Genomic DNA, 16,986 nt, shown 5'->3' with positions numbered 1-16,986 from the left:
AAATATCACTTGATATCACTTATATGTAGAATTTTTTAAATGATACAAATGAACTTATTTACAAAACAGAAAGAATCACAGAGCTAGAAAACTAATTTATGGCTACAAAAGGGGAAGGGGCAGGGAGAGATAAATTAGGAGTTTAGGATTAGGAGATGCAAGGTACTACATATAAAATAGATAAATTCCTACTGTATAGCACAGGGAACTATATTCAATACCATAAACAATAATGGAAAAGAATTTGAAATATATACATACATATATATAACTGTTTCACACATGTATACATAACTGAATCACTTTGCTGTACACCAGAAACTAACACAGCACTATAAATCAGCTCTTCAACAAAAAGTATGTCACCTCAGCTCATTAGCCAAAGCAAGCTAAAAATCTTGCCTGACTTTAAGATGAGTTATTGCTGTTCAGTCACTAAGTTGTGTTCTACTATTTGTGACCCCATGGACTGCAACATGCCAGGCTGGGAAATGAAATTCCGTGTGCCCATAAGGATGAGAAATGAAATACTTATGAAGAATCCTAATATTTATCACACAAGGGTTGGTCTGACAGTTAACTTAATCAGCATAATATGCTAGATTTGCCCTCTGAAAGAGAATTTTTTAAATATTCACCTAGAACTACAGTATTGCCACCCACTTTGCAATCTTCACAAATTTACCTTGGGCACCTCTAACTACTTAAGGAATTCAGTGCCTTTGGAGTCTGAGATTTACCTGGAATCACTAGCCGATCACATTATTTTTTAAATTATGTAAGAATATAGGGCTTTAAGAAAAACATGGCAATAGTGAACTAGGAGCTGCCATTCAAATGCAGGGAGAGCAAAGAGATCATTTCTATTTATGGAATTCTCAAGGTACCCAGGAACTTAATAAGGAAGATAGACTTCCTCCTGAAATTACATACAGATATCTACAGTGAGCTCAATAGTTTAAAAAAAAGAAAAAAACCCATTCAGGTTCATTATGCATAGATCCCCTTCATGGTCCCTCCCATCTGTCTGTCTAGAGCCCTAGGCAGAGGGATCCTCCAGCTTCTGAGACTAATCTGACAAGTCAGATCTTGGTCCATTCAAAAGGGTGAAGGCGAAGGTGAAGTCGCTCAGTCGTGTCCGACTCTTTGCGACCCCACGGACTGTAGCCTACCAGGCTCCTCCGTCCAGGGGATTCTCCAGGCAAGCATACTGGAGTGGGTTGCCATTTCCTTCTCCAGGGGATCTTCCCAACCCAGGGATCGAACCCAGGTCTCCCGCATTGGAGGCAGACGCTTTAACCTCTGATGAAGTAAAGCAGCTGGAACAAGAGTCATTGAATTGTTTCTGGAGAAATTCAAAACCACTTATGTTGTTAGTGAGGCTTTGCTCAGCTTCAGTTCAGTTCATTTCAGTTCAGTCGCTCAGTCGTGTCCTATTCTTTGCGACCCCATGAATCGCAGCAGGCCAGGCCTCCCTGTCCATCACCATCTCCCGGAGTTCACTCAGACTCACGTCCATCGAGTCCGTGATGCCATTCAGCCATCTCACCCTCGGTCGTCCCCTTCTCCTCCTGCCCCCAATTCCTCCCAGCATCAGAGTCTTTTCCAATGAGTCAACTCTTCGCATGAGGTGGCCAAAGTACTGGAGCTTCAGCTTTAGCATTATTCCTTCCAAAGAAATCCCAGGGTTGATCTCCTTCAGAATGGACTGGTTGGATCTCCTGGCAGTCCAAGGGACTCTCAAGAGTCTTCTCCAACACCACAGTTCAAAAGCATCAATTCTTCGGCGCTCAGCCTTCTTCACAGTCCAACTCAGCTTAAGGAAAGACTTTCCCCCATCCAGGCAATTAAAAAAGAAAGAAAACTAAACAAAGGCAAAGAGATGAATTTGCAAGCAGATCATATACATGTAGCTCTATTACATTCATGAGCTTCGACATGGCTGTCTTCACACCCTACCCGAACACATTTAAGCACTGAAGAGAAATTCAATTCTCCAGAATCTGTTTTCAAGTAACATTTAGGAGAATCCAAGGTCTAACCCACAACAGTTCCCAAACCCTCTTTTGCCTCTCCAAATTTTGCCCTCCAGGTGCTGTGAAAACTCTTATTCCCAAATTCCCACTCCATTGCTGAATTAAAGGCTTCATCTTTTATATCCCCATCCCCTTTCTCTCCCCTATTAAGATACATGTTGGTAGCCTTATTCACAACAAGAAATAACTTTTCCTCCCCAGGAGAAAGGAGGAGGGAGAAACTGGGCAGAAGGGCAACTTGAAAGTTCATGCATGCTTAGAACTACAGAAGTGATGAGGCTTTTTTTTTCTTTTTTTAATTGGAGGTTAATTGCTATACAATGTTGTGTTGGTTCCTGCTATAAACAACCTGAATCAGCTGTAAGTATACATGTATCCCACCCCTGCCATCCCAGCCCTCTAGGTCATCACAGAGCACTGAGCTGAGTTCCCTGTACTGTACAGCAGCGTCCCACTGGCGATCTGTTTTACACATGCCAGTGCATATGTCAATGCTGCTCTCTCAATTTGTCCCTCCGTCTCCTTCCCCGACTACATGCACAAGTCTGTTCTCTGCATCTGAATCTCTATTCCTGCCCTGCAAATCAGTACCATTTTTTCTAGATTCCATATATATGATAATGCGTTAATATATGATATGTTTTTTCCTCTTTATGTTTTTTTCACTCTATATAACAGCCTCTGCTGCTGCTGCTGCTGCTGCTGCTGCTGCTGCTGCTGCTGCTGCTGCTGCTGCTGCTGCTGCTGCTGCTGCTGCTGCTGCTAAGTCGCTTCAGTCGTGTCCAACTCTATGACCCCATAGACAGCAGCCCACCAGGCTCCCCTGTCCCTGGGATTCTCCAGGCAAGAACACTGGAGTGGGTTGCCATTTCCTTCTCCAGTGCGTGAAAGTGAAGTAGCTCAGCCGTGTCCGACCCTTAGCGACCCCATGGACTGCAGCAGGCTCCTCCGTCCATGGGAGTTTCCAGGCAAGAGTACTGGAGTGGGTTGCCATTGCCTTCTCCGATATAACAGCCTCTAGGTTCAACCATCTCACTCTTGAAAGGGCACTCTGCAATGGTGCAGGACACATCACCACCCAGGAAGTATCCTGACAAAGTTGCTAAGACTGGGGATGGAATAGGCTGGGAAGGAAAGAGGAGATTCACTGAACTAGTGAGTTAGTCCCAGAATATCTCGCACTACAGCAGCATAAATATATCTAGGCATGGCTGCCCCACTGGGAATTTAATTCAGTGTGATAAGTACTATGACAAAGGCCATCATCACAGTGAGAATTAAAGCTACAGATGACTGCGTGCTAACTATAAAGAGGGCCACGCTAAAGGCTGCACAGAGATTACGTCATTTGCTCTTTCCAACAACCCTAGCTAGCATCAGCCCTATTTGGGTGGATGACCTTCTAGAAATGTATGATTTCCACCCACTTCCATTCCTGACTCTTCTAAGCTACAATTTTTTCCCTCTCAGACGCCACTCTTTATTCTGGCTAAAGACCAACCCAGCATGGTCCTTAACTTACACTCTGTGAAGTCCTAATGTCTGTGCTTCAATTCTGGAAGATTCTCGCATCACTAGTCAGGCGATTAGCTGGTCTGTAGTCTACATAGCCTCTGAAACTCCTGAAACAACCCTCTGTGTACTGGGGGGAATTCCCGGTCACGCACGCACACATGCACACTCACACACAAATGATTTATCACAAATATTTAAAGACTGAAAGATGTAGGCTGGGTTCCCCGACTATCACACTCCCCCTCTCTGCAAGAGATGAGTCACAAAGGAGGAACAACATCTTGGTTATATTTACATCTCTTCTGACTACACAGCAACCCAGGCCAAGCGTTTTTTTTTTTTTTCCTAATGAAATTTAAAGTATAAAGAATGATTGATGTGAATTTTATTAATAACAGCCATTATCAACTATTACAAATCAGTCTTCTTTAACTCTCCTTTGCCTGTTTTTTCTTTTCACTCCTTCCAGCAGCCAGGAGCTTCCTGGAAGAAGGAAAATATAAGATGCAATCTGCCAGCTCCTTATACCAAGGAATTTGGGCCCACTGTTTAGCAGTGCACAGCACAGAGTCTCATGGTGCTGTATAAATACATAATAATGCATAGACACTGTTGTTCAAATACAAGTATGAAAGTGAGAACCCCATCAGGAATTCACTCTTAAGAACGTATGAGAAGATATTAAAGACAACAACATAAAATGGGAAAAGTAAGACTGTAAGATGGGATGAACATTTTCTAAAAATTCTCATTTTTACATACATGTGTGTATTTATACACATGCATTATATGTGCATGTAGACATGAATAATAAAGATTTAAAAGCTAAAATAACTATTCATGATGATATCTGCGGGAGATGAGAGCTTGTTATTTTTAGTTTTTCCTTGTGCCTATTTGCATTTTCCAGCTTTTCTACAAATAACAAGCAATAGATTGGTTATCAGTATAAGGTATTTCTTTCTAATCACTTTTTAATTGCTAAGGTTTAATCACTGGCTTCCTCTCTGAAGGGAACATAAAGACTATCCTCCCTTGTGCCACTGGCCTGAGGTATCCTTAAGACTCACAAACCAGAATTCCAGTTATCATCATATTATCTAAAAGTCTCACCTCCTTTTCATCAGGGAAGTAAAAGAAGCAAGAGATAAGAGGTTGCAGGTAGGGAAGATGCTTATCGTGAATTCTCAGTACTGACTTAGAGTTCCCTGCCTCTGCCAACTGATGACCCCAGACAAGTCACCAACCAAACTTTCTGGGCCTCCAGGCGCCCAGGTGTGCAACAACAGACTGGTCCTAATGATGGTGAGCCTCCATCCCAGACCTGAGCTCCAGCAGTTCTGGGTTTCCACAATGCCTCCTATGAAGAGGGCTGCCCTACTTTGTCTAGCACTCATGTGGATTCATTCACACCCAAACCCAACTAGCAGGGGTGCCCCTTGAAACTGACATCATGGAACAAGGAGGGAGAGGCTCTCGAATAATGAAAGATGATATTGAACATGTCCACCACCCCTCTTCCAAGTCAATGTCTGTGATGAGGGTGGAACCAGGGTTGACAGAGGCTTTTAGCTTGAAAATGTTGTTGGGAACAGGGCAGAACTGCATAACTGGCTCTTGCTTTCTGTCCTGATGGAAATTCTGACAGTTTTACTCAATCACAGATTAAATAATAATTTATGGAGGGAGGGGAAAGTGTGAAAATGGTACTTGCTCCCAGTTATTAGATGAACAAGTTCTAGGGATATAATAACATGCAGTTACCACATATTAACTGCAGTTAATACTGTATTGTGTATTCAAAAGTTAGTAAGAGATTTTTTTTTTACATTCTCACCACACACCAAAAAATGACAACTATACGGGATGATAGATGTGGTAATCATTTTGCATCTTATACACATAAACCAAATCATTATGTTGTACACCTTAACATTACACAATGTTATATGTTAATTATACCTTAATAAAGCCGGAAAGATGGTAAGAAACAGAAAAATACCATGACTAACCTCATATCCCTAAAGAAGGAACTGGCAGCCCACTCCAGTATTTTTGCCTGGAGAATTCCATGGGCAGAGGTGCCTGGTGGGCTACAGTCCATGGGGTCACAAGAGTCAGAAACCACCAACCTCTTAATATCGATAGGTAAACTATAAGCCAAAAAAAAGTAACTTGTGTTTTGTTTTATGTAAACAACTTTGTATCTTTTGCAGCAATTCTATCAAATTCCATTCCCTATTTCCATGCCTGCCCCTGCTGCCCCCCCGACACACACACACTCTGAAAAGTTGGTTGTGATATTTATGCAAAGCAGCCAAGGTTAGGAAATCAGAAAAACAGATTAAGAGCACTGCTTAGAAACTTTATGTATCTTTAGGCCTCTTAGAACATAGTCCCTTTCTGCTTCTTTCACCTCCAGCCATGCGGATACCGGGTTTTCCTGCTTCTTCTACCGTCCCCGACTCTGCACTTGCTGGCTCCTGTCTCTTTTTGCAAAGGGCCCCCCAGTCTTTCCTCATCATCTACACAGCCAAAATTTGGAAAATGAGGACATAGGTCAAATGCCACCAGAGCCAAAGGATTCTTTACCACGACCTGACGTGCCCTGTAGAACAGTCTGGAAGTCTTATTCTGAGTCCAGTGTGCCACTGCAGAGTCTTCAGACACATACTTTGTGCCAACAAGGAGAAGTGAAGTTGCTCAGTCGTGTCCAACTCTTTGCGATCCCATGGACTGTAGCCTACCAGGCTCCTCTGTCTGTGGGATTTTCCAGGCAAGAATACTGGAGTGGGTTGCCATTTCCTTCTCCAGGGAGATCTTCCCGACCCAGGGATTGAACCCGGGTCTCCCACATTGTAGGCAGATGCTTTACCATCTGAGCCACCAGAGATTCCACCTAGGCCTTCTGGGAGGGAAGAAAGTCCCTACAAGTAAAAATCAATGGTTAATTATTAATACAAAGTTCTCAAGAAAGAAAGATGAGGTTCTCTTGCAAATCAAAGAAAGATCCTGGTGACAGTCCTCCCAGAGCAGAACACACACTTCCAACCCATGAATGCTACTCCCTCACGTTATAAGCTACATCTCAAAAAGTTACTTCCCTGGGCACTAAACAATGAACAGGATGCCAAAGGGTCTTGTTTGGTGGTCAGCAGATGTTGGCCAGTGTCAGCAAGGACACATACCAATGAAGAGAACAGACAAATTCAGAAATGCAAACTCTATGTATCTGTGGTTCAGCTAGCTTTTATTATTGTTGTTGTTTATTTTCCTCCAGTTCATTTTATCACTCAAATACTCTTCAAAGTGGTTTCACTCATGCCAATCCCTTGCATGAACAAAGCCCTCCTGCCTCTACTTAACAAAATTCTGTCACTGAGGTATTTGCTAGCTCAAGCTCGAGAATTCACTGCAGGAGCTGTCCCTGTGCTAGCGCCCTCAGAGACTACCACACCCTCAATGACACCTCTGTGCTCTGATCTCATTCAAAAATTGATGGAGCACTACCTTGGTCCTCTCATTGCCATATACGATGGTATAACTCGGGGTTTATCAGTCCTCTCAGCTTTCTTTTCTCAAGGAAATGTCTTCTTTGAACTTTTCATAGGAAATTCACAGAATAATTTGTACATAGTACATGATTTAAAATTGTACCTATCAATTTCACAAACCCAAAAGAATATAAAAATAGCCAACCCCATGGAGAGTGCAACAATGGAATTACATCCTAATGGAAGTCAAAATTAAACTGGGCAAGGGTGAAATTTTTAGATGCTAATTTAAGGAATTTGTTAATCCCTATTTTCTCTCCCTTTGCTCAGACTTCTTCCCTCACTGGGGACGGACACGGTCATAACATGGGTATCGGACCTTGATTTTTACTGCTTCCAATTTGAGTATTCAGAAAGAGAGATTCTATCTCTCAAAGCTGAGCCCTCTGGTTGTCTCCTTTTGTTACAATTACCAGAGCAAAGTTAAGCTACCACAGGCACACAGCAGCACGTAGACTGAAAATTCAGCCATTCAAGTGCAGAGAAGATGACAGGGAGACTAACCCAGAGCTCAACTTGGAGATGGATTTTCCATCCCACCCTGGGGAAAAGAAGAGAAGGAAGAGGACAGCTATTCAGCTAAAACCAATCTAATACCTAATCTATTGTCCCCAAATTCTCCCTAGGCAGTTCCAAGAATGTTACAATAAATTATACACTCTACTCCATTTTCCAAAATAATCAGTTCTGCACAGATCAGCAGCACACTTGGGAGTGTAAAAGTTGTGGGTCTGCAGACATGAAGGCTAACTTTTTCTGTGCCAGGATCTCAGAGAGAAGCCCTGATGGAGGAGGGATGCGGAGCAGAAAGGCCATGAAGATGGCAGCACAGGGTGTTTTAAAAGTACACAATATCCCTGGTGGTGCAGTGGTTAAAAATCCACCTGCCAATGCAGGGGGCAGAGGTTCAGTTTCTGGCCTGGGAAGATCCCACATGTGGTGGAACACCACAACTACTGAAACCGAGCTCTAGAGCCCCTGAGCCACAAGTACTGAGGTCATAGGCCTAGAACCAGGGCTCCACAATAAGAGAAGCCAGCATAATGAGAAGCCTGTGCACCACAACAAGGAGTAACCTCCGCTCGCTGCAACCAGGGAAAGCCCACACGCAGCACATGGCAGGCAGACGCCTTACCGTCCGAGCCACCAGGGAAGCCCATAAATAAATAAACAAAATGTCTTTAAAGTATACAATATCCAACCCAGGGTAAGATGCCAGACCACCGGAACTGAATGCCCACTACTGCTTTTGCAAGTTATTGGCTTGCAAATAGAATCCGTTGATCTACTCTTGCTGCCCTTAGCTTACATCTCCCTTCCTCACATTTCCATCTAACCTAACACTTATTTATGAAGCTCCTAATTGTTCTCTGACCAGCTTCTGCCCCCTCACCAAGGAAAAAAAAACTCTCCATCAGCACAGGGAAAAGCTCTACCAGATTCTTCTCATGTTGGTTCAGAAAAAGATGGACAAGAGCTTTTGTAAGAAAATGTGAGATGAAGAGAGTGGCCACAGCATACTCTTGTATACAGTTACAACCTCTCAAATTTGTCAATAAAGGCAAACATTTTGTAATATATGCTATGCTAAGTCATGGATATGTATTAGCTCATTGAATCCTCACAATCGCTTTGGTGGATACATTACAGATGAGGAAATGGAGACTCAAACAACAAATATGATCTGGACCAAGACCTAAACTCCCTTCTATGCCTCTCTAAAGCCTCTGCTCCTTCCTACCAATTTCACAGGTTCTCAAACGTTGGTGTGCACACTTTGAGAATGCTTCTTTCTCAGTAAGTGCTTCTGCTACCCAAACAGTCTTTCCCAGTTACTCACTGGCCTAAGTGTAAAAGTCAGAGAAGGCAATGGCAACCCACTCCAGGACTCTTGCCTGGAGAATCCCAGGGATGGTGGAGCCTAGTGGGCTGCCATCTACGGGGTCACACAGAGTCGGACATGACTGAAATGACTTAGCAGCAGCAAGTGTAAAAGTGGACAGATACCTGCCCCTCAATTTTCTCTTGACAGGTCAAGACCCCTCCTAATCTTGTTCTTACCACATAAGTGATAAAATCATCCCTAGGTCTTACTCATTTTTCACAAGGATCTTTGAGTGAAGTAAGAGTGAAGGAGAAATATCATATGACATCCCTTACATGTGGAATCTAAAAAGAAATAATACAAATTAACTTACTTACAAAACAGACAGAGACTCACAGATTTAGAGAACAAACTTACAGTTGCCAAGGGGAAGGATTGAGGGGAAGGGATAGTTATGGAGTTTGGGATGGACATGGACACACTGTCATATTTAAAAGAGCAGGGACCTACCCTATAGCACATGGAACTCTGCTCAATGTTATATGGCAGCCTGGATGGGAGGGGAGTTTGGGGGAGAATGGATACATGTATATGTATGGCTAAGTCACTTCACTGTTCACCTGAAATTATTACATTAATTTGCTAATCAACTCTACTCCAATTCAAATTAAAAGTTTAAGAATAAAACAAATGGAAGGACCAGGAAGCCTCAGCTTCTCTTTCCAAAAACAACAGATTTGCTTCCCACCACCACAGGCAGAATAATGAGGCCCAGCCAGCTCATAAGGCCAAGTTGCTTAGTAACTAGAACACACATCCCTGTGCCCCAGAGGCAAATGGTACCTTTTGTTGATCCTCAGGGTGTTTCAGAACATAACTGTCCACAACACAGCTCCTCCCTGGAATACCTCAGAGTGTCAGGGGCAAGAGTGAAGATCTTTACTGTCTCACCTTCCTCTAGTGCTGCCCATCAGAGACTTGGCTTGTTAAATAGTCAATTCCCATCTGTGTCAAAGGCTTTAGGCCATTTCCCCTCCCAGGCTTCTAACAAAGTCATTTTTGAGTAGGTAAGATAAAGTTAACCATAATAATTTCAGTTAATATATGAGAGGTTCAATTTTCAATGCTAGTTTGTTTATCCTACGAAAATATGTTAATCCTATTTGGAACTGACTTTCTAGAATATTTTACTGTGTAAATCAGTCCCTACTGAGGCAGGGAGAAATTGCTAGAGAGAAACAGATGAGAGATTATATTTACTGAGAACTGCCACGTGCAAGCCCTTGGCTAGGTGCTTCACCTACAGTATCCTGCCTGGCAATGATCCTATGAAGTGGCCTCATTTTACATCTGAGGACACTAGACCCAGAGAAATAGGAAGCAAGTCGCAAAATCCAAATTTCAGACTCCAGTTTGATTTGTTCCAAAGCCCATGTTTCTTCCATCCCATCATGTTGTCTCCTACATACGTCCAGAAATTTCTCAGCAGTCCGGTGAGGCGGTGGGCGGGGGTGGGCCGCTGACTGCAGTTCTAAATAGGACGGTCAGAATAGCCCTCACTGGGTGCATGACATTTGATCAAAGACCTGAAGAACTTGAAGGCATCTGGGGTAGAAATGAAGGAGGGCATGTGTCCCAGAGGGCGGGCAGGTTGGGCAAAGGTACAAAGGCTGCAGTGTCAGGATGAGTCTGAGGAGTGTCAGGAGGATGGAGTGGGGCTGGAGCAGAGTGAACCAGGGAGGCAGGTGCAGATGAGGGTAGAGAAGGGAAGGTGACAGATCCTATGGGATCAAGAAAAAGGTAGGCCCCAAAGCACACTGAATGATTCAACTCCCTAACAAGGCCATGAAGCATAATATTTTGCACCAGTTTCTCATGGAGGGATGGAGGGATGGAGGGAGGGATAGAGGAGAGAAGTCCTCAAACTACAGACCATTACTCTGCCAGATATCCCTTTGTAAAGCTGGGCTGCCATTCTGTCTAGGTGGGTGGAGGGCACAAACCTGAATTTCTCAGTTTAATATCAGGTGAGAACTCAGCCATTTGAGACACAGCTACTTCACTGAAGCTCACTATTATAGATTATTTCATCTCAAAGAGAGGTGAACGTGGAAAAATGTGCAATTTCTTACTTCATTAATTCTTGTCAAACTTTGAGTCTAAATACAGAAACTCTCTCTGAGTCAAGTTATCCATTCATATTTTATATCAGGTTATTCATGACTCTTCAAAATCTGCACCGTTTCTAGAATCAGTGAATGTACAGAAACGGACTTCTATCAGATAATCCTCAACACATAAGGCAGGACTGTTCTAGCTGCCCTCTTTTCAGTAAATATTTTTATGGATATAACATACATGCAGTAAATTATTCAAACCATAAGGATGCTGCTCAGCAAATTTTTACAAGGTGATCAAATCTATATAACCACCACCCAGATAAAACATTAAAACATTACTCATGCTTCAAAAGCCCCTTCACACCCTCAGTCATCATCTCCCTAAAGACACCCATTACTGACTTCTATCATCAGTTTTGCCTATTCCTGAATTTTAAGTGAATAGAACCTTATAGTGACATTTAGTTCAACGTAATTTCTGATAGTCCTACATGTTGTTGTGTGGTCATTGACTTTATTGCTGTACAGTTTTTCTACTGTATGATTACCCAATTCATTAATATATTCAACAGTTGTACAATGATGGACATTTGGGTAGTTTTCAGTTTTGTTTATGTATTACAAGTAAAGCTGCTATGAACATACTTGGACATATATTTGGTGAACATACATAACCATTTCTATTGGGTATATACTTAGAAGTGGAATTAGTAAGACATGCAGGATGTATATGTTTGCCTCTAGTAGATTCTGCCAGAGAGCTTTCTAAAGTGGTCATACCAATTTATAGTCTCCCTGGTAGTGCAAGAGTGTCCTTTTTAAGCACGTTTGGTTCATGAAGCTTTGGGATACAGTGGCTGCATACCCTACTGCAGCAGATAGAGAAGCAAACTTCTCCATGCCAGTAATATGGCTTTTGCCATGACTGACTAGAAGAGTAGCCTTTGTGAGTAGCCGAACATGTCGGCTAAATGATGACTTGAAAACATTTCAACATCAAATTATGGTCCAAATAAATCACTGCAGTTGGCAGGTATTCAATATTTGATGGCCTATAAGTAACTCTGCTCAGCTAGTCAATTCAAACAGCTATGCAAGGCTATATTTTAAAATTAAGTGATCATATTGGGTATATCAAAAGTTTAAGTGCATCTTTTGAGGTGACCAAGTGGTAAGAACTCTTAAAACTATGTAGGCCCCAAACTATTTTTTCTCATACTTCATGGTATAAGAATCTCAGGAACCAGCCATCTATTTTTCCAGGCATGGGAGCAGAATGAAAGGTTCTTTCTAGTGAGGAGTGTTGGCCCTATTCATGGCCCCCTGGCATCCATGCACAGGGGATAAAGCTGCGAGCTACTGATGAGCAGAAGTATAAGGACACACCAGACCCCATATATGTTCACAATATGTCAATTCTGCCACCTGTATGTCTTGTAGTTATATACAGCACATGGATCCTACTTTAATAAATAATAGAGCTAAAAATTGAACTCAGAGAAACAAAGAATAGAATGGTGTCGCTGTGGGCTGGGAGAGGATGGGGAGGGGGCAGGGGAGAGAAGATAAAGGTTAAAGGGTACAAACTTTCAATTATAAGATAAATAAGCTTTGGAATGGCAAATAGAAGAGGGGAAAGTGGAAACAGTGACAAATTTTATTTTCTTGGGCTCCAAAATCACAGCAGAGGGTGACTGCAGCCATGAAATTAAAAGATACTTGCTCCTTGGAAGGAAAGCCATGACAAACCTAAACAGCATATTAAAAAGCAGAGACATCACTTTGCCCACAAAGGTCCATATAGTCAAAGCCATGGTTTTTCCAGTAGTCATGTATGAATGTGAGAGTTGGATATAAAGAAAGCTGAGCACTGAAGAATTGATACTTGCGAATTGTGGTGCTGGAGGAGAGTCTTGAGAGTCCCTTGGACTGCAAGGAGATCAAACCAGTCAATCCTAAAAGAAATCGACACTGAATATTCACAGGAAGAACTGATGCTGAAGCTCCAATACTTTGGCTACCTGATGCTGGCTACCCAACCATTGAAAAAGATCCTGATGCTGGGAAAGATTGAAGGCAGGAGAAGGGGTTGACAGAGAATGAGATGGTTGGATGGCATCATGGACTCAATGGATAAGAGTTTGAGCAAACTTTGGGGAAAAGTGAAGGACAGGGAAGCTTGGCACGCTGCAGTCCATGGGGTTGCAAAGAGTTGAACACGATTTAGCGACTGAACAACAAAAGCTGTGGAAACCTAGAGAACAGCATGGTGACTGCAGTTAATACTGCATGTATACTTGAAATGTGCTATGAGAATAGAGAATTAGATCTTAATTGTTTTCACCACACACATACACATACAATAGTAACTATGTGAAATGAGATTTGTGTTAATTAGCTTGATTGTGGTAATCATCATTTCATGATGTACATGTATCTCAAAACATCACATTGTAGGTCTTAAATATATTAAAATTATATTTTTGTCAATCATACTTCAACAAAGCTGGGGGAAAATTTTAGAAGAAAAATAAATAATATGACTTCTTTGGCACTTCAGGCACTTACCCATCAGACAATCCAACTACGAAAAAGACTGATCCATCCTCACCCAAACCCTGCTTCAGACTCACGTGTTTAGCAGAACCACACTGCCTGCCTGTGCCTTAGCTGCCTGAAGTTCCCCCAGTGCGTCCAGAAATCCATGTGCACAATCCTTATTATCATAGCTTCTCACAGATGTGCTTTCCCTAATCTCAACTGGGGGATTGATAATCCCTTAACTCTTAGAGGGTGCCAACAGAAGAAATAACTGTTTGAGCTTTTCCTATCTCATGCCAAGATGTAGTCAAACACATTGCCTGTTATACTACCCAATGTCTGTTGTAAGACCTGACACAAATATTTGATTCTTCCTGAAATGATGGAATTGAAGTCCTAAGTCAGGAAGACTATGAAAAAAATGGGACTCTCTTTTTGCTCTGGCTTCTAGAAAGCTTGGCATTAAAGGTCTGTGCTTAATAACTACCCATCACACACATATACATGAATCTGAAAGGCAAATCTATATAGAGAGAAAGTAGATTAGTAGTTGCCTGGCGCTCAAGGTGGGATCACCAACTCAATGGACATGAGTTTGAGTAAACTCCAGGAGTTGGTGTTGGACAGGGAGCCCTGGTGTGCTGCAGTCCATGGGGTTCAAAGAGTCTGACACAACTGAACTGAACTGAACCGGGTGGGAAAGGGGAATGACTACAAATGCAGACAAGGGTTTTTTCCTTAGTGATGAAAATATTCTAAAATTAGATAATGAAGATAGTTGCACAACTCTGTAAATTCACTTTTAAAAAAATCATTGAATGGTACTCTTAAAATGAGTAAACTTAATGGTGTATAAATTATACCTTAATAAAGCTGTTTTTTAAAGAAATCAATCTGAGTTGAATCATAGACATTAATGTGAAAGGTAAAACAATAAAGTTTCTGGAAGAAAATATAATCGTCATGATCTTAGAGGAAGCAGAGATTTCCTAAATAGAACACTAAAAGTATTAACCATATAATAAAAACAATGATAAACTGGACTTCATTAGAATTAAGAATATCTGTTAGACAAAGGACATCATTAGGACTGTGAAGATGCAAGCCACATGCTGGGGAGAGATATTTGCAATACTTATTTCTGACAAAAGACTGATATCTAGATTTTATTTTTAAGACACACCTACAAATAAAAAGACTAACAACCCAATTTTAGGATGGGCGATAGACTTGAACAGGTTATTCACAAAAGACAGATCTAATTGTCCAACACACACAAAAAGATACACAGACATGATGGCTACCTCAGTTCCTCGTTCTGATTCCTATGCCTTTCATTTTCTTTAATGGTGCTTATTTCCTTGTTATATATTTTGATATCCACATCTCTCAAAATCCCAACAGAAAGTTAATGGTGCACTCAATTTAGAGTACCCACACCGCACTCCGTCATCCATGTGGCCTCTTGGCTGGGACCCCTATCGGTCAAACCCAACCAGAAGCCAAAGAACAAGGCAGCTCATACCTATGTCTTTGATCAGATCAGTCTCCTGGGTCAGAGAAGGTAGAGTGGCTCTGGAGGGGCAAATGGAAGGGACCTGGCATGCCATTGCAAGGTGCCTGGAATCTCTTTCTAAATATGGAGGGAATAAATCATGAACAGAGACCACAACCAGTAAACCTACGCTCCTGGGAGACAAAAAAGGGGATTCGTTATAGACATTATACAAGCTTCTCATATGCAATTTATGAAGGAGAAGAGGAGGGGAAAGGAATAGCAGTTCATTATTATATACTCAGCCAAGATAATGCCCTGCATAATTTATTTTCTATCGATCAGATATAGAGCTGACTCCTGTCCAAAAGTGAAATAGACATCCTCAGGAATAAATGATATACCTTCTTGGAGAGGGCTGTTCTTTAAACTTGCTTCAGAGCTAGTATCTGGGTACTCAGGGAAGGTTATTATCCCAAAGATATAAAGTGAATCTTCTGTTCAATACCCACTTCTTTGTCTGAACAGCCTGAAAGGGACCTTGCAACCTCTCCTCCCACCTCCCGTCCATCATAACATACTTTCTCAGCTGCCACACCCTGCTCCCACGAGCCAACTTTCCTTATCCACCCCCCACTCAGTTCTCAACCACAGTTTCCATTAGTGCAGGATCCAAGATGTTGTCTACATTGATTTTCTTAGAAGACTTTCAAAGTGTCCATCAAGAGGCACGCAGATACATACTTCTCTTTCACCAGCCTCAGTCTATAAGGTAATCTGGGACATAGTTCCGTTACTTCCCACTCTAAACTTCCTTGTATTGTGCATGCATGCTAAGTTGCTTCAGTTATGTCCGATTCCTTGAGACCCTATGGACTGTAGTGTTCCAGGCAACAGTCTGTCCATGTGATTTTCTATCCTCTGTACAGTCTGTCCTCTGTTCATGGGATTTTCCAGGTGAGAATACTGGAGTGGGTTGTCATGCCCTCCCCTGGGGGTCTTCCTGAGCCAGGGATTGAACCCTTGTCTCTTACTTCTCTTGCACTGGCAAGCAGGTTCTTTATCAGCAACACCACTTGGGAAACCCCCTGTATTACAGTACAAAGCAAAAACCAAGTGAATCTATGCAGGAGACTTAATGAACATGAAAAAAAATTCCCTTATTTATCAAAGTATGTGTCTGCTGTCAACTCCACTAGAACAAAGATCCTTGTAAGCAGGGATTTTGTCTGTCTTGTTCAGCCTTCCTCAGGGCCTCACATAGCAGTTGGCACCTGGTAGGCTAAATGTTAAAGCTGGTTTTAGAAAAGGCAGAGGAACCAGAGATCAAATTCCCAATATCTACTGAATCATCAAAAAAGCAAGAGAGTTCCAGAAAAACATCTATTTATTGACTATGCCAAAGCCTTTGACTGTGTGGATCACAATAAACTGTGGAAAATTCTGAAAGAGACGGGAATACCAGATCACGTGACCTACCTATTGAGAAATCTGTATGCAGGTCAGGAAGCAGCAGTTAGAACTGGACATGGAACAACAGACTGGTTCCAAATAGGAAAAGGAGTAAATCAAGGCTGTACATTGTTATCTTGCTTATTTAACTTCTTTTTTTTTTCTTTTAGTTTTTTATTTTTTAAATTTTAAAATCTTTAATTCTTACATGTGTTCCCAAACATGAACCCCCCTCCCACCTCCCTCCCCATAACATCACAATGGGTCATCCCCATGCACCAGCCCCAAGCATGCTGTATCCTGCATCGGACATAGACTGGCGATTCGATTCTTACATGATAGTATACATGTTAGAATGCCATTCTCCCAAATCATCCCACCCTCTCCCTCTCCCTCTGAGACCAAAAGTCCGTTATACACATCTGTGTCTTTTTTCCTGTCTTGCATA

The 16,986-nt window shown here is 42.0% G+C and overlaps 1 protein-coding gene across 7 annotated transcripts in view; it reads right to left on the bottom strand.

The window, feature by feature from the left end:
- Nucleotides 1-16,986, bottom strand: part of FRMD3 (FERM domain containing 3) — a 352,790-nt gene that overhangs the window by 203,209 nt on the left and 132,595 nt on the right. The window lies entirely within an intron of this gene.

Source organism: Ovis canadensis, chromosome 2, assembly GCF_042477335.2.
Source record: "Ovis canadensis isolate MfBH-ARS-UI-01 breed Bighorn chromosome 2, ARS-UI_OviCan_v2, whole genome shotgun sequence".
NCBI lineage: Eukaryota > Metazoa > Chordata > Mammalia > Artiodactyla > Bovidae > Ovis > Ovis canadensis.
This window is presented reverse-complemented; position numbering and strand designations above follow the sequence as displayed.